Source organism: Manis javanica, chromosome 9 (assembly GCF_040802235.1).
Source record: "Manis javanica isolate MJ-LG chromosome 9, MJ_LKY, whole genome shotgun sequence".
Classification (NCBI taxonomy): Eukaryota; Metazoa; Chordata; class Mammalia; order Pholidota; family Manidae; genus Manis; species Manis javanica.
The window spans coordinates 71160390-71188323 of record NC_133164.1 but is presented as its reverse complement, the minus strand read 5'-3'; the positions used below and the strand labels follow the sequence as shown (position 1 = coordinate 71188323).

Genomic DNA, 27934 nt, shown 5'->3' with positions numbered 1-27934 from the left:
GCACTATGTGTGCCTCTCGGAGTGGCCCATTTTCCCTCTCGTCCCTCCCTCCTAATCCATCCTCCTCAGTCACATTGCCTATGGGAACCGAGAGTCCATTCTTGGGTTCGCTGAGGCGGCTACTGTGTTGTTCTGTCAGTCCTTTTCTTTTTTCTGACACTCCACGGGTGAGTGAAATCAGTTGACTCTTGTCTTTCTCTGCGTGACTTATTTCGCTCAGCGTAGTACACTGTACCTCCAACCATGCGGTTACACATGGCAGGATTTGTTTCTTCATATGGCAGAGTAATATTCCAGCGTTCATCCTCTGATGGACACTTTCCTTGGCTATCGTGGATCGCGCTGTGATAGCCATTGGGGTGCACAGGTCCTTTTTCATCTGGGCTGCTGCATTCTAGTGTGTATGGGTGTATGTAGTAAGTTTGTTGGTGAATCACTTATTCATTTGTTATTTATTCATTAATTTATCCTTAGTCTTCAACCACATGAGTGACATCGACTTTACGAAACTGCCCCTGTCAGTGAGATGCCCCCAGATACCTCTTTGCACTCACTGTCCATGATCATGGTAAGATGCTGTAGAATCCCTAGTTGTGTTCTCTGTGTTGTACAGCCCTCCCTGTCGCCCCTTTCCAGTTTATGCACGCCAATGGTAAGAGGCACATTCTGCCCCGCTTCCCCCGACTTAATTCCTCCATTCCCACCTGTCCAGCTCCATGCCTTTCCCTTTGGTAGCTCTTAGTCCACTCTTGGTTTCTGTGAATCTGGGCTTCTTTTCTTCTTCAGATGTCTCTTGGTTCTCCTCCTGCACACGCCAGTGAAATCATTTGATATCTGTGTTTCTCCTCCTGCCTGCCTTATTTCACTGTGCATAATGCCCTCTCACTCATATCAATGTGTTTGCAAACGGTGGGATTTGTTTTCACATGGCTGAGTCATATTCCATTGTTGACCTACTGATGGACACTGAGCTTGGCTCTTGTGAATAGTGCTGTGGTAATCATAGGGGTGCACATGTCGCTTCAAAACTAAGGGCAGCATTCTCTCATTCATTTATCATTCTTTTATATTCATTTATTTATCTATCATTAATCTACGCTTACATGTGTGACATTATGTTGAGTACTCTCCCCCCGTCACCAACGTAGCAAAGGGTGAGGGACTGGGAAGCAATGTAGCAGGCTGGTGAGGGGTATTACGATTAGCTCACCTAATGTGGAGGGCAGTTCTTTCGGGAAGGCAGTGTATAGCAGAGAATTGAAGCAGTGTTTCTGCAGCATCTTACTATGCTGGTGAACAGTGAGTGTACTGGGGTATATGGGGGTGACTTGATGATCCGGGCAGTCTAGTAACCTTAATGTTGCTTATATAATTGTAGGTTGGTTATTGTGAATAGTGCTGTCATAAATCTAGGGGTGCAGATGTCTTTCTTCCACCGGTATGCTGCATTTTTTACGTATGTTTGTATGTATATATGTATTCATCCATCCATGCATCCATTCATTCATTTATTATCTGTCAGTCTGTCTACCTGTGTATCTGTCTTTCTGTCATTAAAGCACAATTAGATTTGTGACATTATGTTTACTAGACTACTCCCATCACGCCGGTGCCACCAGATACCCCATTGCAGTCACTGTCCGTGAGCAAAGTAAGGTACTGTAGAATCCCTCCTTGTCTTCTCTGTGTTTAACAGCCCTGCCTGTGACCCCCGTCCCAGTTTATATATGCTTTTTCTCATGTGTCCTGAGTTCCCCCCTCCCTATTCCCTCCACTCACCCCAGTCTCTTTTCCTCTGTTAACTTTTAGTCGATTGTTGGGTTTTGTGAGACTGCTGCTGTTTTCTTCAGTTTTTTCATTATTCTGAGACTGTAATGATGAGAGAAAACTTTATATATATATATGTATATATATATATATATATATGTGTAGGTAAGAAGCACTAATACTAGCCAAGGTGATGCACTTACCCACCAGTGAACAGTTCCCCCGCCTCTGTGGGTGGAGTTTGCAAGAGCAGCACGGTTGCCTGGAGATTCCGTGATGTCACAGTGGTGCCTCTGTCACAGAGACAGAATGTGTATGCTGAGAGGAGCAGCTGTGATTCTGGTGAGGTGGATGCTGACCAACTTGACGGCATCAGGGATAATGGAATCCAGAGCCCAGGTACTGTGTGTTTCTTTTTATTTTGGTGTCACTACTGAAGAGTTACATGGGCAACATTACGGTTCCTAGACTTCCCCCAGTGTGAAGTCTTCAGCACGTAGCCCGTGAGAGTCGCTGTCCATCAGCCCAGGAATATGCTGTAGAAGTGCTGCTGCTCATCGCTGAGTAACTCGCCCTTCCCCATGCACGCTGCCGGACGCACTATGTGTGCCTCTCGGAGTGGCCCATTTTCCCTCTCGTCCCTCCCTCCTAACCCATCCTCCTCAGTCACATTGCCTTTGGGAACCGAGAGTCCATTCTTGGGTTCGCTGAGGTGGCTACTGTGTTGTTCTGTCAGTCCTTTTCTTTTTTCTGACACTCCACGGGTGAGTGAAATCAGTTGACTCTTGTCTTTCTCTGCGTGACTTATTTCGCTCAGCGTAGTACACTGTACCTCCAACCATGCGGTTACACATGGCAGGATTTGTTTCTTCATATGGCAGAGTAATATTCCAGCGTTCATCCTCTGATGGACACTTTCCTTGGCTATCGTGGATCGCGCTGTGATAGCCATTGGGGTGCACAGGTCCTTTTTCATCTGGGCTGCTGCATTCTAGTGTGTATGGGTGTATGTAGTAAGTTTGTTGGTGAATCACTTATTCATTTGTTATTTATTCATTAATTTATCCTTAGTCTTCAACCACATGAGTGACATCGACTTTACGAAACTGCCCCTGTCAGTGAGATGCCCCCAGATACCTCTTTGCACTCACTGTCCATGATCATAGTAAGGTGCTGTAGAATCTGTAGTTGTCTTCTCTGTGTTGTACAGCCCTCCCCGTGGCCCCCTTCCAGGTTATGCATGCCAATGGTAACAGGCACATTCTGCCCCGCTTCCCCCGAGTTATTCCTCCATTCCCACCTGTCCACCTCCATGCCTTTCCCTTTGGTAGCTCTTAGTCCACTCGTGGTTTCTGTGAATCTGGTCTTCTTTTCTTCTTCGATGTCTCTTGGTTCTCCTCCTCTGCACAGGCCAGTGAAATCATTTTATATCTGTATTTCTCCTCCTGCCTGCCTTATTTCAGTGTGTTTGCAAATGGTGGGATTTGTTTTCACATGGCTGAGTCATTCCATTGTTGACCTACTGATGGACACTGAGCTTGGCTACTGTGAATAGTGGTGTGGCAATCAAAGGGGTGCACATGTCGCTTCAAAACTAGGGGCAGCATTCTCATTCATTTTTCATTATTTTTTATTCATTTATTTATCTATCATTAATCTACACTTACATGTGTGACATTATGTTGAGTACACTCCCTCCGTCACCAACGTAGCAAAGTGTTAGGGACTAGGAAGGCTGGTTGGGAAGCAAGGTAGCCGGCTGGTGAGGGGGCATTACGATTAGCTCACCTAACGTAGGGGGGGAGTTCTTTGGGGAAGGCAGTATATTGCAGAGAATTCAAGCATTGGTTCTGTACCGTCTTACTATGCCCGTGAACAGTGAGTGTAATGCGGTATGTGGGGGTGACGATGATCCGGGCAGTCTAGTAACCTTAATGTTGCTTATGTAATTGTAGTTTGGTTATTGTGAATAGTGCTCGCATAAATCCAGGGGTGCAGATGTCTTTCTCAACTGGTATTCTGCACGTAGAAAGTTCTCTAAAGAAGAAATCCGCATGGCCAACAGGCACATGAAAAGATGCTCCATATCGGTAATCGTCAGAGATATGCAAATTAAAACCACAGTGAGATATCACCTCACATATGTAAGGATCGCCATCATCAGTAAGAGAAATAACAACAAATGTTGGCAAGGTTGTGGAGATTGGGTACCCTCCTGCACTGCTGGTGGGAATGTAAATTAGTTCAACCATTGTGGAAAACAGTATGGAGGTTCCTCCGAATGCTCAAAAGAGAAATGCCATTTGACCCAGGAATTCCACTTCTAGGAATTTACCCTAAGAAGAATGCAGCACTCCAGTTTGAAAGAGACAGATGCACCCCTGTGTTTTTCACCGCACTGCTTACAATAGCCAAGGTATGGAAGCAACCTAAATGTCCATCAGTAGATGAATGGATAAAGATGTGGTACATATACACAATGGAATATTATGCATCTATAAGAAAAAAAACAGATCCTACCATTCGCAACAACATGGATGGATCTAGAGGGTATTATGTTAGTGAAATAAGCCAAGCGGAGAAGGACAAGTACCAAATGATTTCACTCATATGTGGAGTATGAGAACAAAGGAAATCTGAAGGAACAAAACAGCAGCAGAATCACAGAACCCAAGAATGGACTAACAGTTACCAAATGGAAAGGGACTTTGGATGATGGGTGGTAAGGGAGGGCTAAGGGTGGGGAAAAAGAAAGGGGGCATTACAATTAGCATGTATAGTGGGGGGTGGCACGGGGAGGGCTGTGCAACACAGAGAAGACAGGTAGTGATTTTACAGCATCTTACCACGCAGATGGACAGTGACTGTGAAAAGGGTATGTCAGGGGGACTTGAACGATGGAGTCTCGTAAGCATAATGTTCTTTCTGTAATTGTAGATTAATGATACCAAGAAAAAAACAGAAATACCCCTTTTTGCATACTAAAAGAATTGATTAGATGTTACAACTTTGATTTTTAAATTTTGACGTGAAATGAGATGATCAAACTAAGCTGGTGCCGGTGCTTATTTTCGTACTGTGGCTTCAAGATGCCCCTGTGGCCGGTGGTGCAGTTTTTATGGCTTTAAATGGTGCATCAGGTGGTAGACATCAGTAAACAGCAGTGTCCCATTTCTCTGGTATGGTATATGAACCACAGCTAGCTTCACCAAATTGGTGTGAAAGCTTTAAAAAAAAAAAACTTTCTAATTCGTTGGTGACTTATTTGATTTATAAAATGACAGTGTACTTGAAATAAATAAAACTCATTCTAAGACCATGAAGGGAAGTGATTATAAGTAAGTTTCTGCCTGGTCTAAAAATTCAAGAGCAATACAACCTTTAGTTTAGTACGTATTTGTGGTTTTTCTAATAGCAGGTGTAAGGTAGCTGACCTGTTCCAGCCAACCATTATGCTTTTTGTTCTGCCAGCTTTTGAAGGAGCATTACAACTGACCATAAGTAAATCTTGTATGCTTCTGTTTACACTGTCTCCATGTTCATTGTTTTACCATTTTCCTTTTGATTGTTCTTGTATTTGCTTTCTAAAGCTGAACTGAAACATGCACAGACTGGCCATTCTTGTCTTATATTTAGTATTTACTGTGACTCGTCTATAAATGCTGAAATGATATACTGAGTTTCGTTTTGTTTTGTTTTTAGATTTGAAAATCAAAGTGTTAACTATGGTTATTTTCCTAATTTTATCTGGCCTAATAGGAACGAGAGAGAAGGAGACAACATACAATGTTTATGAAAGCTCTGGAAGCTCGTAAAAAAGCAGAAGTCAGTGTATATTTCTAGGAAACTATTTAACCTGTCATAAATTAATATTTTCTTCCTCAAGCAGTGGCTCTTCAAAATAGAAATTTTTCAGAGTGTGGGTTTGTCATGATTTACTGGCTTTGATAATAAGTAAGCCAAAGGTTATACATAATAACTGCTAGAACATAAAAGATATAGGAAGGATTCCAATGTAAATGTTAATTTTTTAGCTGAAATTTTAATCATCTTTTTTGAATGTAGTGAATGACATTCATTAACTAAAAGTACCTGTTTATTACCATAACCAGAGTTACAGCATGCCTAGAAAAGTCCTTTGTGTCCTGATTCAAATGATATATCCAATAAGGATCTAACATCCCAAATATATAAAGAATTCATAAGCCTCAGAGCCAAAAAAATACAAATAACCCAGTTAAAAAGTAGACAGAGTATCTGAATAGACATTTGTCCAAAGAAGAAATACAAATGGCCAACAGGCATATAAAAAGATGCTTCATATCACTAATCATCAGGGAAATTCAAAACAAAACCACAATGAGATATCACCTGACACCAGTCAGAATGGCCACTATCCAAAAGACAAGAAATAACAAGTAGTGACAAGGATGCTGAGAAAATGGAAACTCCACTACACCATTGGTGAATGTGTGAACTGGGGCAGCCACTGTGGAAAGCAGTATGAAGGATCCTCAAAAAACTAAAAAGAGAAATACCATATTCTAGGAATTTACCTGAAGAAAACAAAGTCTCTCTGATTCAAAAAGATATATGCATCCCAGTGTTTTATTGCCACATTATTTACAATAGCCAAGATATGGAAGCAACCAAAGTGTCCATTAATTAATGAACACATAAAGAAGTGGTACATATAAGCAACTGAATATTATGCAGACATAAAAAAGAAAGAAATCCTGCCATTTGTGACACCATGGATGGATCTAGAGGGTATGACATGCAATGAAATAAGCCAGGTGAAGAAAGACAAAGCAAACAGAAGGAACAAAATAGCAGTAGACTCACAGACGCAGAGAAGTGACTCATGGTTACAGAGAGGCGGGGTTAGAGGGGTGGGAAGTGGGAAGGAAGAGGAGGAGGATAAAGGGGCACAATAATTCTCCATTGCAATATAAGTTGGTCACAGGGATAGTAGTACAGCATGGAGAATATGGTCAGTGATTCTGTGACATCTTTGTACATGAATAGATAGTAGCCGCACTAGAGAGGGTGAGGATTTAATAATAAGGGTAACTGTTGAACCACTGTGTTGTACATTGGAAACCAATATAAGATTGTGTATCTTATATTGTGTATAGTACCTGTAGCACTCCATCCAGACATGCTAGGATTAAGTAGAAGGGGAGACCAAAGAGAATAGTAAGAATAAGACCATCTGAGGGAGTAAGTGCCCAGTTTGAGAGGTATGCAAAAGACCCAAAAGGTAGGACCTCCTCCACTGGTTTTTCGTATGTGACCATGTGGCCTGGGAGGAAAGTGGGGAAAAACTGTTGAAGAGAGGCGTGAAAGACCTGGTTTGAGTAGAAGGTAGCAGTCGCAGGTTAAATGAAGATAATTAAAATTGTCTCTAAGGAACGCATCAAAGCCCAAGCGTCCCTCTCATGGGAAAAGCATATGACCCTTTGCCGGAAAGAGTGAATCAGTCACAGTGCTTCGAGTAAAACCTGGAAAGGTCTATGAGAAACCAACACAGCTCTCTGCCTCTCCTGGCCTCTCTGTCCTCAGGAAAAAAGCATGAATAGTATAGAAAACTCATTCTTCAATCTGAAGTACTTAAAACTATAAACCAAGTAGCAGAGAGAGTGATAAGGGAACTAAAGGAAAATTACCCCACCTGTATTGGAGCAGTACAAGTACCTACTAGGGCTGTGCACATCAGGCATAAGTAATCAGAAATGTCAAACCAACCGTGCAAAATATTAAAGCAAAAAAAGTAAATACGTGCATATATACATAAAGTATAACTTAAGAACCTGATTCCTTGCTTTCATTCCTATTTTCCTTAGCTTTCCCTGCGCATTCTCTATAGAACAGCAAGGGTGATCTTTTCTGAAAGAAACCAGATTGCATCTTCACACTGTCCAGTGACTTCTTTGCAATTGTAACAAATTCACATTCCTCGCCATGTCATAACAGCCCCACATGCTCCAGCTTCTGCTTTCTACTCCGTCTTTACCTCATACAATTTGTCCCTTATTAATATATTCCAGTCACTTTGTATTTTTGTTATTCCTGGACAAAGGGTCTTTACCTTGCTGTTCTTCCATCAAATACTCAAGAGGTTCAGTCATAACAAATGTTAACTTGTCAAAAGGGTCTCCCCAGAACACCTGATATTGCCTTTTCTTATGACCTACCTCCCGAACTCCATTCCATCATTTTACTCATATATTCCTTGTTTGTGGTCTGTCTCTTCCCAGAATGAAATATCTATAAGGCAGGAATCTTGTCTGTCTTATCTACCATGGTATCACCAGTGTCTGGATTAGAACCAAGTATATAATAGGTGCTTAGAAAATTAGAGTTGAGTGAAAGTATGAATGAATGAGCTAGAGTGGCAAAGTGCGAAGAAAACACAATCATGGCCCAGCTGCACTCACGCAAGCGGTGCTGTCCTGTGGCACAGCTCTGCGCCCTCGCGCCCTTGCACTCCTCGCGCTGCGGCCACCGGGACTGAAGACCATGGCAGAGAAGAGGCAGCTGTTTGTAGAAATGCGTGCTCAGAATTTTGATGTGATACGACTGTTAACTTATAGAACAGTCGTGTCACAAAACAACAGCGTTGTACAAAAACAATGCAACCTCCATCTTGTTGATACCTGGAACATGATTGAATCCTTTGAGACAATGGTCTGAATATACTGGACCATACCACTGAGATGAGTGTGACGTGCGTTGAAACGGTCATCTCATCCATCTACTAGGAGATGAACAAGTGCCTGTCTTCAACTCACTATATTAATTTTAAAGGGTCATTGATACATCATCATAGTTCATAAATATTTTCCTAAGCGTAAGAAAGAATAGTCCTTAGCCTAGTGAATAAAAAAGGCTTATTGCCTAGTATAATTCAAATAATAGTGTGAAGTATATCTGCTTTCATTGTTGGAATTTTAGACTGGAAATTTAGACTAAGCACCATAAGTACCTCTAATCTCCTGTTTCATTTATACAGAATCTCAAACCATACCAGTCACAAATATATAAGCACTTTACTCATAATAACTAAATAATCAACCATAGTAATTGTAAAAGAGTCATTGGTATGCCTCCCCAAGGATCAATATACTACAAAGGTTGTTAAATATGCATCTATCACAGAATGACTGTGTCAGCACTTCAGGACGCAAAACCTTAAAACAGAAGAGAGTAGGTCAGACTTCAGAAGTCATCTAATAAATAATTGGAAAGCAGAAAAAAAGTATAACCCCTCCCAATTATTCAAGTCATGAGAATATTTTATGATCCTATATTTATATGAATCAGTGAAGAATAAAAATAAATGTAGGATTTTACATGTACAGTTTGGTTTAAGCAATCCTATTTTTCAGTTGAAGACAATGTACATATGCGACATGCTTGTATATTATACTAACACAATGTATTTATAATGTACTCAATCTCAGTGTTAAAGTTCAGTTGCCTTTAAAAACAAACGTGAAGTGATTTTATATTAACTATACAATAAAATGTTAAATATGTAACAGTTCATTTTGGAAAGAATTGTTACCGATTTAGGGTACTAAAGTATCTGACTCAAGATTATTAACAATTGTGATTTTAATTTAGAAAACATTTATGTAACAGTAGCTATTCTACGAAGTTTTTAAAGATATTTAATCTAAAGTAAGTATAGATTTTTGAGTAATTCTTTGGTGGATTTTTAAGAAAATATGACTGGAATATTATTAAATATACCTATAAAGTAAAATTTTTGTTAAAATGTAAAATATAAGGGTTTCTCAATCCTAGTTTCTTCATTTGTTAATTTTCATAATATTTTAATGTAATAGTGGGCCTTTTTAAAAATATTACCCTGATTGTTTTACCCATACTCAGCATCATTTTTACTCTCTATACTTGTCTCCTATAAATGGCTTATATTATTAATCTTATTTATACTTGCATTCTTCCTACACCCTGAGTTAAATCCATGTGTCTTAAATTATATTTATGTCTTTGAAATTTAAGTACAAGTTGCTGTCAAAAGAAATGTGTTCTCCTAATTACGCCCAGAACAGACACCTAAGAGACCCGGTAAAATCGTGAAATGCAAAAATATACGGGCATCTTCGCAACAGTGTCTCTTAAAAATAGCCTGTTTTGTAATCTCATAGAAGTTGTAAAACTTTACAGTAACAGGTCATTCTACTATATTCATGTTTGGTTTTTAAACTTTTATAATTCTAAAATAGAATAAGTTTACTTCATACATTCATTATTATACTGTAGATTTCTGGAAATACTTCCATTTTTTGCTTTTAGAGTCCCTAAAATAAACCTTTTCTGGGAGTAGAAAACTAGTTTTTAAGTTTTCACTCTGTCTATTTGGGGCTGTTTCATATAATCTAAATTTAAAGCATTGGCTATCAAAAGATGTTCCAACTTTGAAATCAAATTCAAATGACTTCTTAACTAATAAAAAGTAATATTTTATACAGAAAATTCCATTACTATAATTAAGATGATAAAAAAGGCATATTATTACAAATGACTTACGTTTCAGAAATCCAAATGTATTTCAAGAATTTCTACCTCTAGAAACTATGGGGGAGGTGAGGTGAATGCCAAAAAAAAAATGGGAGGAGGCATAGTTATTTGCTTGTAATTATTTACAGTCAATCTAAAAATAAAAATAGTCAAGAGCTATATTTTGTAGTCATTTGAGGGAATTCTAAGTTATTGCCCTAACATTAACCAATATTAATTTAAAATATGTCTCAACATTCCTTTTATATCATGATAGGTTTAATTAGTTTTACCTCTGGTAGGTCAAAGGCCTATTGTGAACTAACCTTAAAAAATCAGAATGGTCCATTGTGAAATCTTTAATACTTGGCATAGCAACAAAATGTAATATAGAAATTAGATGTAGGATCAAGCATGGCAACTTAATTTGTCAAGAAAAGGTAAATGTATTGCTCTTTGAAGAAGTATACCAAGTCTGGAAGAGAGACTACTACACAGATTTCATCTTTAAATTTGGCATAAAGTAGCACTGCACCTTTAACTTTAGTTCTGGAAAAATTCTAGAGAGTATAAAGTCTGTTTAATTTTGATATGGGGGAGGTCTGTTTGCAAGCACATGAAATCATAATGCAATTAAAGTGGTTAAGAAATTGTTGAAATGTTGAAGTAGATGTGAGAAATATATTTCAGATACTTAAAAATTCCTAAATATAACCTGAGTATTATTAACAAATGTGTTCATCTCTGCTTTTGGATACAAGGTTTGTGTATAAATGAAAATTGAAAACATCAATTATGTTTGTCCATGATATAAAACATAAAAAGTAGAGAAAAGACTGTCTATTGAATATGTTCAATGACTACTAGTACAGGTGTTATGTATCTTTATGTGACGTTTGTAGAATTAATCATTAATTCATGCTTAAATAAGTTTTATATGCTAAAGCACACCAACTATGTCCATTACAGTCAGATGATAATTACTATAGTCAGAAATAAAAACAATATTTATACCAGTGGGTGAGGAATGTTGAAACAATACAGACTTGAGAGTCAGGGAAAAGGATAAAAATCACTAAAAACGGTGCCTGGCAAATTGTACAGCTGGGAATTGAATAGGTGCATAAAGAACCAGGTGAACGGAAGATGACTGGTTAGCCAGAGACGGGTAAGATTCCTCAAGGGAGGAACAACCTAAGACAGGCACAGTCACAGGGGGGCCATCAGGTGAGAAATCGGGGAACAACAGTGGTGAAGCTTAGAACCTCACCCCCCCCCCCCGCTTTTTTGAGATAAAGCTTCTGCACCCATGGATGTTTTATTGCCCTTGTCTAGCTCGGATTAGCACATAGCACATAGTCTACAGGCACACACATGATCATCTACAATTGCTCTCTTACAACACTAAACTATGTTTTCTACCTTTATCTTGCATCTACCTACCACTTCAGCATTTTATTAAAAATAATAATAATAATAAAGGGAGAAATGTGGGATCCACATATAAATCAAGTATAAAAATCAAACGAATATTCATATTTGACCTGATTGTTTATAGTTCATAATGCGTGATCAAAACTGAAAGTTTCTGTGATGAATGTCCTTGTACTGTTCACCATGTGAGAACTTATTCACTATGTAAGAATTTGTTCACCATGTAAGAACTTGTTCATTATGCTTCAGAAGATTGGAGACTGACGAGAATTAGGCTTGAGATGGATTAATGATTGTGCATTCAGCATTGACCCCCCTATACAGAATTTTATTGTTGTTAACAACCATTTGATCAATAAATATGAGAGATGCCCTCTCAAAAAAAAAAAAAAAAAGAACCGGGTGAATAAATTAGTTCTTCTGACCTAAGTTCACAGTGACATGAGTAACATCAACTTTAAACAAATAATTGTCCCAGAGTGCAGTAAATTCTGTGTTATGTGGAAGCCCAAAAAAGAAATATTAAAGTCCCTGAGGTAGTTGTGGGAAGAGTAAAAAAAGAAAAGACTTATGTGTGGAGGAGGAGCTATGAATTCAAAGCAGGGCGGGGATGACATACACAAAGGTACAGCCTGATGACTGAGTAGGCCCCTTGGGGTGGGGAAGATGAAGGGGCAGTGGGAGTCAGTTTTTACCTTGTGTGTCCACCTGTCTCAGCTTTGTTGCTGCTTCTCCTTCTCTTTCTCCTCCTCCTCCATTTTCATCATCATCACATCATCATCCAAGCAGTGCCTCAAACTGTCACGCAGACTTTTCTCAACCCAGCTGTGTCAAACAGTGTGACTAGGGCATGGTGAATGCACTGAGAATAAGATGTGAGACAGACCTTGTGTGGGGCTAAATTGTGACTGTCTTTGTATGCCATTTGAAACTGGTTATTTGAGTCATCTTACACCAGAACAACAGGATTTGTATTAGTCCGATACAGTTCTTTAAAATTCACTAAATATGTTAGTGAATACTTTGACTAAATAATAAATTAAATTAGTGAATAAGTTCACTAAATTTACTGAATTTAGAGACACCATGTTTCCCTTGAAGTATCCGTATTAGTAAACAAAAATGGATGCCTGTCGCTAAGTATTAAGTATCCTACTAATTTCAAAGATTTCTTGGAAATCTCCATTTTATCCTAAAAATTGACCACACTCTTACCTTCTGTTCCATATTATAGCTGTTTTTTTTTTAATTGGAAAAAGTACTGCATATCACTAGTTAAAAATGATGCCCAAGAATAGACATGCGCACACGCACAGAACACACAGTTGGCCTTTAAACAATGTGACATTAAGGAAACAGAACTCTGCATATAACACCTGACTCCCCAGAAACTTAACTACTTACAGTAGCCTACCACTGACTGGGAAGCCTTTCTGATAACATAAGCAGATCATCAACCATATTTTGTATGTTATATGTATTATATACTGAATTCTCACAATAAAGCTAGAGAAAAGAAAATGTTTTTTCAAATTGTTGCAGATCTCCGAAAAGTTGAGTGTATTTATTTTTTTAAACCTGCATATAAGTGGACTGATGCAGCTGAAGCCTGTGCTGTTCAAGGATCAACTGCACAAAAATATGTACAGACATAAGATTATTTTGAAACTCAAAGAGTGACAATACTGAAAAGCAAAATAAGTTAACTCTATGCAATCCTTAGTCTGTTGCTAAACCTGCTATCACAGCTCTGTTCATGTACATACACAGATCACTTTTTAAATTTAACTAAAGGTTTTTCAAATGTAATAATGGTTAAAGAGACTATGTGGACATGGTTTTCTTTTTAAGGGAAAAGAACGGTTGAAGCAAGAAAAAACATGATGAGAAAAGATTAAAGAAAGAGCATAAAGTAGAGCAACGAAGATTAGATAGAAATGGCAACAGAACTAAAGAAGTCTAATGAAGACATGTGCATAGCAGACCGAAAGGTAATTTATCATGTAAACCATTTCTTTAATAAATTTAATTTCTCCTGTGTTCTCACCTCATTCGCCCGCCGGAGCTGCCAGGATGAAAGGTTTCACTTTCAGCTGAGCAGTGGATTTCCAAGTCTACGTCAGTGTGCTTCTCCTGGATGTCCACCAATAAGTCTCTTGACCTGAGCTGGAAATGGAAGTTCTAAATATATAAGTGGAGTGCTTCAAATCTTTTTCATTGAAATAAAAACACTGTACAAATCTACAAGGGTGAATGATAAAAGTAGACAAGATTTCTGTGTTTCATTTGGTCCTTCCCAGATGTTTAGATACATAAAGATCTACCTTCTCCCCAAACCCCCTTAGATATTTAAATAAATCAGGATTTATAATCTGTAACCTCCTTCAGTGCTTTATACTCGTTAGCTAACTTTCATTGAGTATGTTGACTACTTTCCAGGCACTGTGCTAAGTGCTTTTATGTATGAATTCTCCCATTTAATCCTCACCACAATCCTGTAGAACAGGTATTTATGCCCATTTACAAGTGAGAAACTTTGACACAAAGGGTTAAGGAACTTGCCCAAGATGACACAACTAATAAGTGGCACCTTGAATCTAAACTCCAATCTGTTAAACTCCAGGGTCCATACTGTTTATCACCTTGAAAGCCAAGAAATGCATCCAGTCAGAGTACCTCATGTGATTTCTCTCCTGTTGTTTCCACAGACGTGTGATGTTGCTAAAATACGTAAAAGTAAAAATTTGGAAAGAGCGAGATAATCATGTTAACTGGCATGATTTACATACTTATCAGAAAAAATCAATTATGTTTGACTACAGTTAAGATGGTATTTCTAGAAAATCAATAATGCATATTATTTCTGTAATACTGTCAGTAATACTATAGTCAATAGCATCTATATTATATGCCACATTCAACTGATAATACAAAGAATAATTGAGTGTCTCTTTACAGCTTTTTCTAAAGCACATAAAGCGAACAATATCCCAGTGGGGATTTAGTTATAATATTCTTACTTAGCACAAATGCTTTTAACTACAAATAAAAGTATAAATACTAGTTTTAGTAAAACTGGATGTTTAAGTTTTCTGAAGTCCAGGGAGGGTACATAGGTCAGTTGACACATTTAGTAGGCTCACAGTGAGCAATTTTAAAAATCCTAAATGACTTTTATTTTCCTTGAATTTGTTACTTCCGTTTAAATCCATATGCAATAAATCAAATATGGAAGTCCATCTTAAGCCTTACTTTTTTTTTTATTATCTCTTTTGTTTTTAGGTGTACACTTTGACTTTTTTTGGTATCATTAATCTACAATTACATGAAGAATATTGTCTTTACTAGGCTCCCCCCTTCACCAAGTCTCCCCCACATACCCCTTCACAGTTACTGTTCATCAGCATAGTAAGATGTTGTAAAATCACTACTTGTCTTCTCTGTGTTGTACAGCCCTCCCCGTGCCCCCATACTATACATGCTAATCGTAATACCCCCTTTCTTTTTCCCCACCCTTGTCCCTCCCTTCCCATCCATACTCCCCAGTCCCTTTCCCTTTGGTAACTGTTAGTCCATTCTTGGGTTCTGTGATTCTGCTGCTGTTTTGTTCTTTCAGGTTTGCTTTGTTCTTATATATAATCCACATATGTGTGAAATAATTTGGTGCTTGTCCTTCTCCGCCTGGCTTATTTCACTGAACATAATACCCTCTAGCTCCATCCATGTTGTTGCAAATGGTAGGATCTGTTTTTTTCTTATGGCTGAGTATTATTCCATTATGTCTATGTACCCCATATTCTTTACCCGTTCATCTACTGATGGACATTTAGGTTGCTTCCATACCTTGGCTATTGTAAGCAGTGCAGCCATAAACAATAGGGGTGCATCTGTCTTTTTCAAACTGGAGTGCTGCATTCTTAGGGTAAGTTCCTAGAAGTGGAATTCCTGGATCAAATGGTATTTCTATTTTGAGCATTTTGAGGAACCACCATACCGCTTTCCACAATGGTTGAACGAATCTACATTCCCACCAGCAGTGTAGGAGGGTTCCCCTTTCTCCACAACCTCGCCAACATTTGTTGTTTATCTTTTTGATCATGGCGATCCTTACTGGTGTGAGGTGATACCTCATTGTGGTTTTAATTTTCATTTATCTGATGACAAGCGATGTGGAGCATCTTTTCAGCTGTCTGTTTGGCCATCTGAATTTCTTCTTTGGAGAACTGTCTATTCAGCTCCTCTGCCCATTTTTTTATTTGATTATTTGCTTTCTGTTTGTTGAGGTGTGTGAGCTCTTTATATATTTTGGATGTCAACCCTTATTGGATCTGTCATTAATGAATATATTCTCCCATACTGTAGGATACCTTTTTGTTCTATTGATGGTGTCCTTTGCTGTACAGAAGCTTTTTAGCTTGGTACAGTCCCACTTGTTCATTTTTGCCTTTGTTTCCCTTGCCTGGGGAGATATGTTCATGAAAAAGTCACTCATGTTTATGTCCATGAGATTTTTGCCTATGTTTTTTTCTAAGAGTTTTATGGTTTCATGGCTTACATTCAGGTGTTTGATCCATTTCAAATTTACTTTTGTGTATGGTGAAAGACAGTGATCCAGTTTCATTCTCTTACATGTGGCTGTCCAGTTTTGCCAGCATCATCTGTTGAAGAGACTGTCATTTCCCCAATGTATGTCCATGGCTCCTTTATCATATATTAATTGGCCATATATGTTTGGGTTAATGTTTGGGGTGTCTATAATGTTCCAATGTTCTGTGGCTCTGTTACTTGTGCCAGTACCAAATTGTCTTGACTACTGTGGCTTTGTAGTAGAGCTTGAAGTTGGGGAGTGAGTCCGTCCCACTTTATTCTTCCTTCTCAGGATTGCTTTGGCAATTCAGGGTCTTTGGTGTTTCCGTATGAATTTTTGAACTATTTGTTCCAGTTCATTGAAAAGTGCTGTTGGTAATTTTATAGGGATTGCATCGAATCTGTATATTGCTTTGGGCAGGGTGGCCATTTTGACGATATTAATTCTTCCTAGCCAGGAGCATGGGATGAGTTTCCATTTGTTAGTGACCTCTTTAATTTCTCTTAAGAGTGTCTTGTAGTTTTCAGGGTATAGGTCTTTCACTTCCTTGGTTAGGTTTATTCCTAGGTATTTTATTCTTTTTGATGCTATTGTGAATGGTATTGTTTTCCTGATTTCCCTTTCTATTAGTTCATTGTTAGTGTATAGGAAAGCCACAGATTTCTGTGTATTAATTTTGTATCCTGCAACTTTGCTGAATTCTGATATTAGTTCTAGTAGTTTTGGAGTGTAGTCTAGGGTTTTTCATGTATAATAACATGTCATCTGCAAACAGTGATAGTTTGACTTCTTCTTTACCAATCTGGATTCTTCTATTTCTTTGTTTTGTCTAATTCCATGGCCAGGACCTCCAGTACTATGTTGAATAACACTGTTCAGTATGATGTGAGCTGTGGGTTTATCATATATGGCCTTAATTATGTTGAGGTACTTGCCCCCTATGCCCATTTTGTGGAGAGTTTTTATCAAGAATGCATGTTGAATTTTGTGGAATGCTTTTTCAGCATCTATGGAGATGATCATGTGGTTTTTGTCTTTCTTTTTGTTGACGTGGTGGATGATGTTGATGGATTTTCGAATGTTGTACCATCCTTGCATCCCTGGGATGAATCCCACTTGGTCATGGTGTGTGATCCTTTCAATGTATATTTGAATTCAGTTTGCTAATATTTTCTTGAGTATTTTTGCATCTATGTTCATCAGGGATATTGGTCTGTAAGTTTCTTTTTCGGTGGGGTGTTTGCCTGGTTTTAGTATTAGGGTGATGTTGGCTTCATTGGATGAGTTTGGGAGTATTCGCCCCTCTTCTATTTTTTGGAAAACTTTGAGGAGAATGGGTATTATGTCTTCTCTGTATGTCTGATAAAGTTCTGAGGTAAATCCATCTGGCCTGGGGGTTTTGTTCTTGGGTAGTTTTTTGATTACTGCTTCAATTTCGTTGCTGGTAATTGGTCTGTTTAGATTTTCTGTTTCTTTCTGGGTCAGTCTTGGAAAGTTGTATTTTTCTAGGAATTTGTCCATTTCTCCTAGGTTTTCCAGCTTGCTAGCGTAAAGGTTTTCATAGTATTCTCTAATAGTTCTTTGTATTTCTGTGGGGTCCCTCGTGATTTTTCCTTTCTCGTTTCTGATTCTGTTGATGTGCGTTCACTCTCTTTTTCTCTTAATAAGTCTGGCTAGAGGCTTATCTATTTTGTTTATTTTCTCGAAGAACCAGCTCTTGGTTTCATTGATTTTTTTCTATTGTTTTATTCTTCTCAGCTTTATTTATTTCTTCTCTGATCTTTATTATGTCCCTCCCTCTGCTGACTGTAGGCCTCATTTGTTCTTCTTTTTCAAATTTCCATAATTGTGACATTAGACTATTCATTTGGGATTGTCCTTCCTTCTTTAAATATGCCTGGATTGCTATATACTTTCCTCTTAAGACTGCTTTCGCTGCGTCCCACAGAGGTTGGGGCGTTGTGTTGTCATTTGTTTCCATATATTGCTGGATCTCCATGTTAATTTGGTCATTGATCCACTGATTATTTAGGAGCATGTTGTCAAGCCTCCATGTGTTTGTGAGCCTTTTTGCTTTCTTTTTACAATTTATTTCTAGTTTTATACCTTTGTGTTCTGAAAAGTTGGCTGGTAGGATTTCAATCTTTTGGAACTTACTGAGGTTCTTTTTGTGGCCTAGTATGTGCTCTATTCTGGAGTATGTTCCATGTGCACTTGAGAAGAATGTGCATCCTGTTGCTTTTGGGTGTAGAGTTGTATCGATGTGTATATTAGGACCATCTGTTCTAGTTTGTTGTTCAGTGCCTCTGTGTCCTTACTTATTTTCTGTCTGGTGGATCTGTCCTTTGGAGTGAGTGGTGTGTTAAAGTCTCCCAAAATGAATGCATTGCATTCCATTTCTTCATTTAATTCTGGTAGTATTTGTTTCACATATATTGGTGCTCCTGTGTTGGGTGCATATGTGTTTATAATGGTTATATCCTCTTGTTGGACCGAGCCCTTTATCATTATGTAGTGTCCTTCTTTATCTCATTACTTTCTTTGCTTTGAAGTCTGTTCTATCTGATTCTAGTATTGCAACACCTGCTTTTTTCTTCCTGTTGTTTGCATGAAATATCTTTTTCCATCCCTTGACTTTTTATCTGCGCATGTCTTTGGGTTTGAGGTGAGTCTCTTGTAAGCAGCGTATAGATGGGCCTTGCTTTTTTATCCATTCTAGTACTCTGTGTCTTTTGATTGGTGCATTCTGTCCATTTACATATAGGGTGATTGTCAATAGCCATTGCAGGCTTTAGAATTGTGGTTACCAAAGGTTCAAGGTTGGCTTGTTTACTACCTTACTGTCTAACTTAACTCGCTTATTGAGCTGTTATAAACAGTCTGATGATTATTTCTCTCCCTTCTTATCCCTCCTCCTCCATTCTTCACATGTTTGGTGTTTTGTTCTGTGCTCTTTTTAGGGGTGCTCCCATCTAGAGCAGTACCTCTAAAAAACCCTGTAGAGGTGTTTTGTGGGAGGCAAATTCCCTCAACTTTTGCTTGTCTGGGAATTGTTAAATCCCTCCTTCATATTTAAGTGATAATCGTGCTGGATGCAGTATCCTTGGTTCAAGGCCCTTCTGTTTCATTGCATTATGTATATCATGCCATTCTCTTCTGGCCTGTAAAGTTTCTGTTGGGAAGTCTGATGATAGTCTGATGAGTTTTCCTTTGTAGCTGACCTTTTTTTCTCTCCCCTGCTGCCTTTAATACTCTGTCCTTGTCTTTGATCTTTGCCATTTTAATTATTATGTGTCTTGGTGTTGTCCTCTTTGGGTCCCTTCTGTTGGGAGTTCTGTGCACTTCCATAGTCTGAGCAACTGTTTCCTCTCCCAGTTTGGGGAAGTTCTCAGCAATTGCTTCTTCAAAGGCCCTTTCTTATCCCTTTTTCTCTCTCTTATTCTTCTGGTACCCCTATAATGCGGATATTGTTCCTTTTGTATTGGTCACACAGTTCTCTTAATATTGTTTCATTCCTGGAGATCCTTTTGTCTCTCTCTCTCTCTGCCTCAGCTTCTATGTGTTCCTGCTCTCTGGTTTCTATTCCTTCAATGGCATCTTGCATCTTATCCATTCTGCTTATAAATCCTTCCAGAGATTGTTTCACTTCTGAAATCTCCCTCTGGACATCATCCCTTAGCTCTTGTGTACTTCTCTGCAGCTCCATCAACATGTTGATGATTTTTATTTTGAATTCTTTTTCAGGAAGACTGGTTAGGTCTATCTCCTCAGAGGTTGTGGTTTTGGTCTTTATCAAATTCTTCTGCCTTTTCATGGCAATAGAGATAGTTTGCAGAGCTGGCCCAAGTGATGGCTGGGAGCACATCCCTTCTTGTTTGGTTTGTGGCCTTCCTCTCCTGGGAGAACAGCGACCTCTAGCGGCTTGTGCTTGGCAGCTGTGTGCAGATGGGGTTTCTGATTCTTGCCCGGCCACTATGGAGTTTAGCTCCACGGTTGCTGTGAGTGTGGCCTGCCTCAGTTATGCCTTACTTTTGTTAGCTTTGTTATATAAATTTTTTAAATCATATGGTATGTGTTTGTCTGATATGGTTTAAAAAGATGATCAGACTTAGATGGTTATCAAATGGAATATAAAAGGTTTGTATGTTATCAGATATTATCCATAGTTCTGTGTTTCCACACAGTATTTAGTAGAAAAGGTCATTGGTTAGTTGTTTCAGTAAGTGCAGGGTGGAGGAACATTGTTTAACAAAGACCAGTGAAATAGAAATATTTTAAAGTTCATATTTTAAAATCAAGATTTAAGATACTATTATTAAATCTAATTCATGGACCTTATTACCTTATTTACTTCTTAAATATCCATGACAACTGGTACTACAGTTTAGTCGTTAAAATGTTCATATGTGAGCATACTTGAGAAGTAGCAAAAGAGGCCGCTTTCTAATTGTAGTATTGAAATTCAATATTAGTGTTTTGCTACAAGCCTAGAGACTATTAGTTGCAGTGTAACTGGGTTCTTGATAGGATCATGGGTTCTGGTCATGTGGACCAAATAATTTATCTGCATTAATTAGCCAAAGGTTGGTACCATTCTCCCATCAGCCCATAGATGCACGGTAGTTTCTAAGCTACCAACAAAGTGTGAATTATTAATCAGTCTCCATCATTAGAAGAAATTAGTACACATGCCCTACTTAGATGTCCATGTCCGAGTAATTTGAAATACTCATTTCTTATGTTGCTCCAGTCATGTAACCCATGTTCTATCAGTATATGTTAATTAAAATTTGTGTTCTCTTTTCAGAGTTCTGAGTTCGTATTGAGTTCAACTGAAATTTATTGATGGCTGCTTGGTTTCAAAATCCTGTGCTTAGTACTATGGGGTTGCAGAAATGTCCTCAGGGAACCCACAGTCTAGACAGAAAACCACTGGTAGAACTCAAGAGCAAAGAAAGATAGCAACCTGTTCTATTTCAGAAGATCTGAAGTCATAGCCTTTTTACTTAATTAGCTTTTTATTTTATTTTATTTTTCAGCCTTTGCCAGAGTTGCCTCATGTTCCAGGACTTGTTCTCTCTGGAAGTACATTTTCAGACTGTCTCATGGTGGTGCAGTTCTTATGAAACTTTGGTAAAGTTTTGGGCTTTGATGTGAATATTGATGTTCCATGCGTGAGTGTTCTTCAAGAGGGATTGCTAAATATAGGGGACAGCATAGGTGAAGTACAAGACTTGCTTGTGAGGCTTCTCTCAGCTGCTGTATGTGATCCAGATCTAATTACAGGATACAAGGTAAAAAAAAACAAAATACAAAAGCTAATTTTAATTTGTACCCTCAGTGCATTGATAGCTGGCTTTAGCATATTAGCAGAAGAGTGTATACACACTGATCCAGTTTTTTCCACATCTCACAAAGTTAAGTGTAGATTTGCATTCAGTTGCAAATGGTTCACATCTAGGAAAACCTGGTTCATAAGGCCTAGGGAATGTGGATATTCCCAAATTACTCTAATTTTCCTCTAGCTTTTGGCCAAAACCAAGCTGACTTAAGGAAAGTGATATTCAGCAAAAGAGAATTTATAGATCATAAAGAATTAAAATTTATGTATGCCTTTTGAAATTATGCTGTGTGCTCTCAATCACTGTGAATAAATGGAGGCTAATGGCAGCACCTCTAAGATCAGCATGTTTAAGGCTCTGTACCTCTCAGTGGATACTCAAGAAACTCAAATTTATCATAATTCCAGCTAAGATACACATTTCAGTCAGCTTTGCTGTAGATAATATGGTGGAGAGAGATGTTCCCAGATGCATCAGTTGCTTGTTCTTCCATTTTCCTATTTAGTATACCAGACAATAAAGTCCATGACACTCTAGAGCTGGAAAACACAACAATAGTGCCCCTGGAACTCCCGCAACCACTACTGATAGAACGCCTAGATAAAGCCTTAGAAAGCTTGAGATAGTTTCTGTAGTCGAAGAAGGTATGGTATCTACTCATCTGTTTACATACTCTCCTTCCCGCGTGTTAACCAAGGGTCTAAAGAAGGAATGGAAAGATGCAAGTACTCAAATGCTTGTCTATTATCTGTTGCCTATTTTATCTTCATGTAAAGTGTGAATAAAGCCCTTTTCAGTAATATATAGATAATATAATAACAATATTTTAAAATCTTAATTGTTTTTATGTTCTGTATGGTTAGGGTTAGTACTGACAAAAATGCCAAACTTTTGTAGGCCGAAACAGCCCTTGGAGTACATTTGCTGAATGTTGGTGTGAATCGAGACAATGTTTCTGAGATCTTGCAGATCTTTATGGAAGCCCGTTGTGGACAGACTGAGCTCACTGAAAGCCTGAGGACCATGTTGTCTTTGCAACCATTTTGTTTACTTGATAATTCTGTTAATTATTCATATAAGGAAACATAAAAATAGTTTTTTCTTACTATGGCACCGGAATGTAGCACCTTTGCAAGAACCCGGAATTTTTTCTTTCTTTGACATTTTTCAGTGATAAATAACTACCTGATCTTCCTTTGCAGCCATTAATAGAATTATCCAGCTTTTTATTTTATGTGCTAATAACTATTTAATAGTATTCATTTATTGATGTATTGTACTTTTTAAAAACTTACATTTAAGAGTTGAAGTAAATTTTGCACTCTAGTATTTCAAGTTTTGGTGAACAAATCCATATTCATCTTGTTCTTGCTATTCATTGTTTTACTTATCTTAATTGTGTTACTTTTAGCTCTTTACCTTTCTAGGAAAAGGACCAATCCATATATTTCAGAGCCATGCATTTCTACCATTGATGGACATACTAAGTCTTCTGTACATCTCTTAGCTGCGTTACTGTATTGATATAATTTTTCATTTGTTTTTGCTACTCATTGACATCATTTTTACTTAGCAAGAAATGGCAACAGTTTCACATGGTGAGAAATTAATCCATTTCTGTCTTCTAATAAATTTTTGTATTGACAGTGAAATTGACAAGAACATTGATTATATGTCAAACTTGAGGAGAGATAAACGGGTGGTAGAAGGTCAACTCCACAAGTAAGTCCTGTTTTATTAAAGTTAGTATATTGTTTCCCATTGTCCAAATTCGCCAGTAAAACATAAATTGCAAAGATAGAGTTTAAACTTTATTTGTCTAAGAAATAAAAAAAGTTAAAGCTTAGTTAAGATGAACTAAGAAATTAATAAAACCCAGGGTGAGAGTCTGCAATGGACAAAAGTTGTAATTAGAGTCATTGAACATCTTATGCTTCAAAGTTAGAAGAAAGTCAGTTTCCCTTTCTGATCTCACAGTCAAGCAATCGCGTTTTCTTAGATTGTTGTTGCTATCAAGTTATGTTTGTCATATGTAGAATCTGTTTAGAACTACCTCTTTTTAAAATTGCTTTCTAATTAAAGTTTGCTTTCATAGAGTCTAAAATATCCAAATGTATTCAGAATTAAAACTTAGCTTTCTGCCAGGAAATATAATGCTGAAATTAGTCAATTTCTATGTAAGAAGATATTTCTTTGCATAATTTGAACAGAAATTTATACAGTCTGATAGCATGGGATCAAGAATTATCATTGGTCATTGCTAGAGTTACTTTTTATCAGCTTTCTAAGTTTTTTTTTTAATATGTTCTGATCCCAAAGAGATCCAGAATAATTGTTAAAAGTCAATATATTCTGTAATTTCTGGAAACATATTTCTTAAATTTCCTTAATTCTAATTTTATTGCCATCGACTTATTACTCACCCATAAGGCATTTTTGCTTAAAACTCACATTATTCTCTCTCAAAATATGAAGAGAAGCTTTTCTTGTGCATAATAATTTTGTTACATTTAAAGGCTCAGAATCATTCATGCTAAGAAAGCAGGCAAGAGAGACACTAAAGGTGGTGTCGATCTTGAAGAAGAGCAGCACGTGTCGGCCACCCCCACAGCAGAATGCAAGCGAAGAAGGAAGGGCGGGGACAGTGATGCTGACGGCGACGAGGAGGAGGAGGAGGAAGACAAGGAAGACAAAAAAGGAAAGAAAATCGATGTCTGTGAAGGTGAAGTAATCAAGTTTGGGTGGATTTGGGTTTTAAGTCCATTTTGAACGCTTACTTGCCTCCGTTTCTTCATCTGAAAACTGAATATTTATAACAATCACCTCATAAAATTTTTTGTGATGGTTTAATAATTGCCCACACGTAGGATGGACTTACACTGAATAAACAAAGTCAACTTTTTCTTTGTATAGAACATATTGAGAGTTCTTCAAAGAACCATGCAGATTCTTAATTTCATATATCCTCTTTCATTCTGGTAAAATACTAGCTTATATGTGTACAATACTTCCTGCCTTGAAAGTATTGTCACATTTAGTGAAAGTGATGTATTTCTCAAGCATCACTTTATTATGTGCCTAGCTCTGGGCACTTTTGATTAAAGATGAGTAAGGTATTGAAAGTCCTCTCTCAACTTGCAGTCTCATTGAGGAAGATTTGCCATAAGAAAATGTAATGTACTACATGTTAACTGCTTTGCTGGTGGTATTTACTCTGTGCTAGGCAGGCAGAAAGGAAGGGCATTGAACCTTTATGAGAAATTGGTCCTCATGAAGGCTTTCTGGGCCCATTGGCTGAGGCTAAAAGGTGGGCTGAATGTTAACCTGGGGAAGAACCGGTAGAAAAGTGCTCAGGCAGAAAGAACAGCATAAACGGACGTAGAAATCTGAGAGCACGATGCGCTTTAAGTGACTGACAAGTGCCTCATTGTTATTAGAGAGCCTCCTAGCAACAACTATGAACTGGTATTTATACTTTTTTGGTAAGAGGAAACCATTGCTTCCTCTTTGTAAGTAACAGAATGACAGAGTCACACTTGGGTTTTTTTAGTGGCTCACTATGGCAGCTCCATGGAAAATAGAAATAGATTTGGGGTAGGGCAAGATCAGATGTGGAAAGATCAGTCAGGAGATGTTGCAAGAGTTTAGTGAGTTGTAGGGTCCAAAATGAGCCTGACGGTAGTTGGGAAGAAGGAGGAAAAGATTTCAGTAAATACATAGGAAGAAGAATGAGTAGTATTTGAACTGGTAGGTTGATGGAAGGGTAGGATTGATTCCCAACCATCTGGTTTGCATTCTTGCCATGAACTGAGTTAGAGAAATCAGGAGGAACAGAGTAAATAGATGATAGAGGAGGAGGGGAGTGCAGAACAGATAACGGGAGACAAGAAATAATGGTCGGTTTATTTTGGACATGTGAAGTTTGAGGTGCCTATGCAGCAGTTCTGCAGTAAGTTGGATATAAGAATATGAAGCCTAAAGATGAGTTCAGTCATGAAAATATAGATCTGAAAGTTATTCACACAGACAATAGTTTAAAATCATGAGGTGGGTGATTTTCGTACAGTTGGATTGGTTTAGGGAACAGAGTAGCAGACTGAAGTTGGAACCTCGGGGGATGTCAGTATTTAAGAAGACCCCATAGGGCTCCTTGTTGAAGAAGGAGCAGTTGTAGAGGTAGGAGATGTCTGTAATGGGTCAAGGATCTCTGAGGCCATCTCCAGAGTCAGTGACTCACTAGGAAGGCTCACACATCAGAATCAGCAGAGAGAAAAGGCATGTGAGCCACGGCCCAGAGGAAACCAGACCCACAATGTTAAGTCTTTTCCAAGTAGAGTCACACAGGATGGCCTTAAGTCCCCTAGGAATGGGTTATGACAAGTATAAAATTCCCAGGAGAAAAACAGGTGTTCAGTATGCACCCCATTGTTAGCACAGTTGGGTTCCAGTGAGCCAATCTTATCAGCGTGGGAGGAAACCCGTCTGAAAGACAAGTTCCCAGACACCAGCCAGGAACCAGCCTTGTACGCCGGCCTTTCAAAGGAGAGCAGTCAGATCTGCAATCTCAACTCTTTTCTACACATGTAGTAGTAGCAAAAATCAAGAACACTGAACATTTCAAAAAGGAGGGAGTGATAAACAATGTTAATTCAGCAGGAGTCTAGTGTCTGTTGGATTGGGCAAGGCAGAGGTCACTGGGGACCAGAGGCAGCACAGTTGTTAGATGGGTCCGAGCAGGAGCTGGGTGGTGATGGATCAAGAGCAATAGAAGGTGAGGTGATGATGACTTCTGTAAGCATTGTGCCTCAGAGGAAAAGTTGGTTCCTAAAGGGGGACAGATACCAAGGATTACTCAGATGTGAAAGGCTAAATTTGATTTCGGGTTGAAGGGAAAGAGTCAGTAAGAGAGGGGGTTGAAGAGATAAAGAAAATAATCAGTGGGGCAAGGTAGATAAACACTACTAAAATTTGTTACTAATTATTTAAACATCATTAATGTTTCTTAAACCACATGTATCATTTAAAGTGACTTTTTTATGAGTACTGAATTACAGAGTTAGATCATAGGGTTTCATTGATCAAAATCCTGGCAAATGTATATGTTATTACTGTGAGAAAACAGTTTAAAAACTTCTTAAGATAATTATTTTAGGAACTAACAAGTCAAAATGACATTTATTTTAAGTGATTTTAGAGTTATTTGTTATGATGAAGAACTGGTAGCCACTTATCAATTGCCTAAAAAATGTTAACTATTTAATGAGCCCAATGATAAGATAGATACATTATTCCTCAAAAAGCAGGTTTAGATTCTTGATTAAAGTTTAGAGACAGTGCCAGGAATTAAAACTCCCTAGAAGATTAATTTCAGGGATTCTTTCTGTTGAGACCCATGTGCTGGCTTTCAGTTAGAAGGTCCTGCCCTTGACTAAGTCATCCCCCTTTGTCTCAAAGATGATTCCCTCTTCTCCACACTCCTCATTCCTTCAGCACATGGAGTCTGTATACCTAAACCTTAGAATTGTGTTGAAACCTATGTAGGCTTTAACTTCACAAGTTGGCCTGGTAACGGGTTATGTGGATGATTGAACTTTGACACATAGGGACATACAATGGCCTCTCTTTGGGTTGGGAAATCATGGAGAACCACAGCAGGGACAGGTTCTTTGTGCCTAGTCTCCTTGCTTTTCTCTCTGACCTGTCAAGTTCTACACATGTCCTTAAAATTATAAGGACTATTAGCCAAAACGCCTTTGCTTTAAACAAACCTTAGTAGACACTTTACTTCCTTTTCAGCTTAGGGAGAGTCTTAGAAACAGCAGTAAGTTTATTTGACTGATACACAGTTACTTTGATGTCTTTTGTAAGTATTTTTTATTACTGTTGCTTGAATTGTATTTTTGTATAAGCGTATTATCAAACATTTGCCCTGCGAGTCAAAAGGTCACTTTAGAATCATACAGACATGTAATTATGTAATTATCTATTTGAGGGTCATTGGGCCTGTTCTCTTTTAAGGTTTCTTTCCTGAAGTAGAAATTGTGTTACTGTTAGCACAAGTAATATGCCTAAATGCCTCTGTAACTTGCTCCCCTGAATTGGATGCGAAGTAGATAAATGATAGATAATACTAAAGCTCATGAGGCTTTCTTTTCATTTCCTTTTGTTGGGGAGATAACTATACTCATCCAGAAATATCTGGTCATGAGTGGTTGGTGTCAGTGTGGCTTTTTAAAAATGCTTCTAGAAAGTGAGCACCAGAAACAAATTTTAT

General features: G+C 38.1%; 1 long non-coding RNA gene across 1 annotated transcript; it reads left to right on the top strand.

Moving 5' to 3' along the window:
* The first annotated feature begins 8588 nt into the window (after positions 1-8588).
* On the top strand, positions 8589-25940 carry LOC140843397 (uncharacterized). Its single transcript, XR_012121117.1, has 4 exons — positions 8589-13721; positions 21358-21612; positions 23308-23382; positions 24177-25940. It is a non-coding gene; the product is annotated as an uncharacterized lncRNA (long non-coding RNA).
* The last annotated feature ends 1994 nt before the right edge of the window (positions 25941-27934 follow it).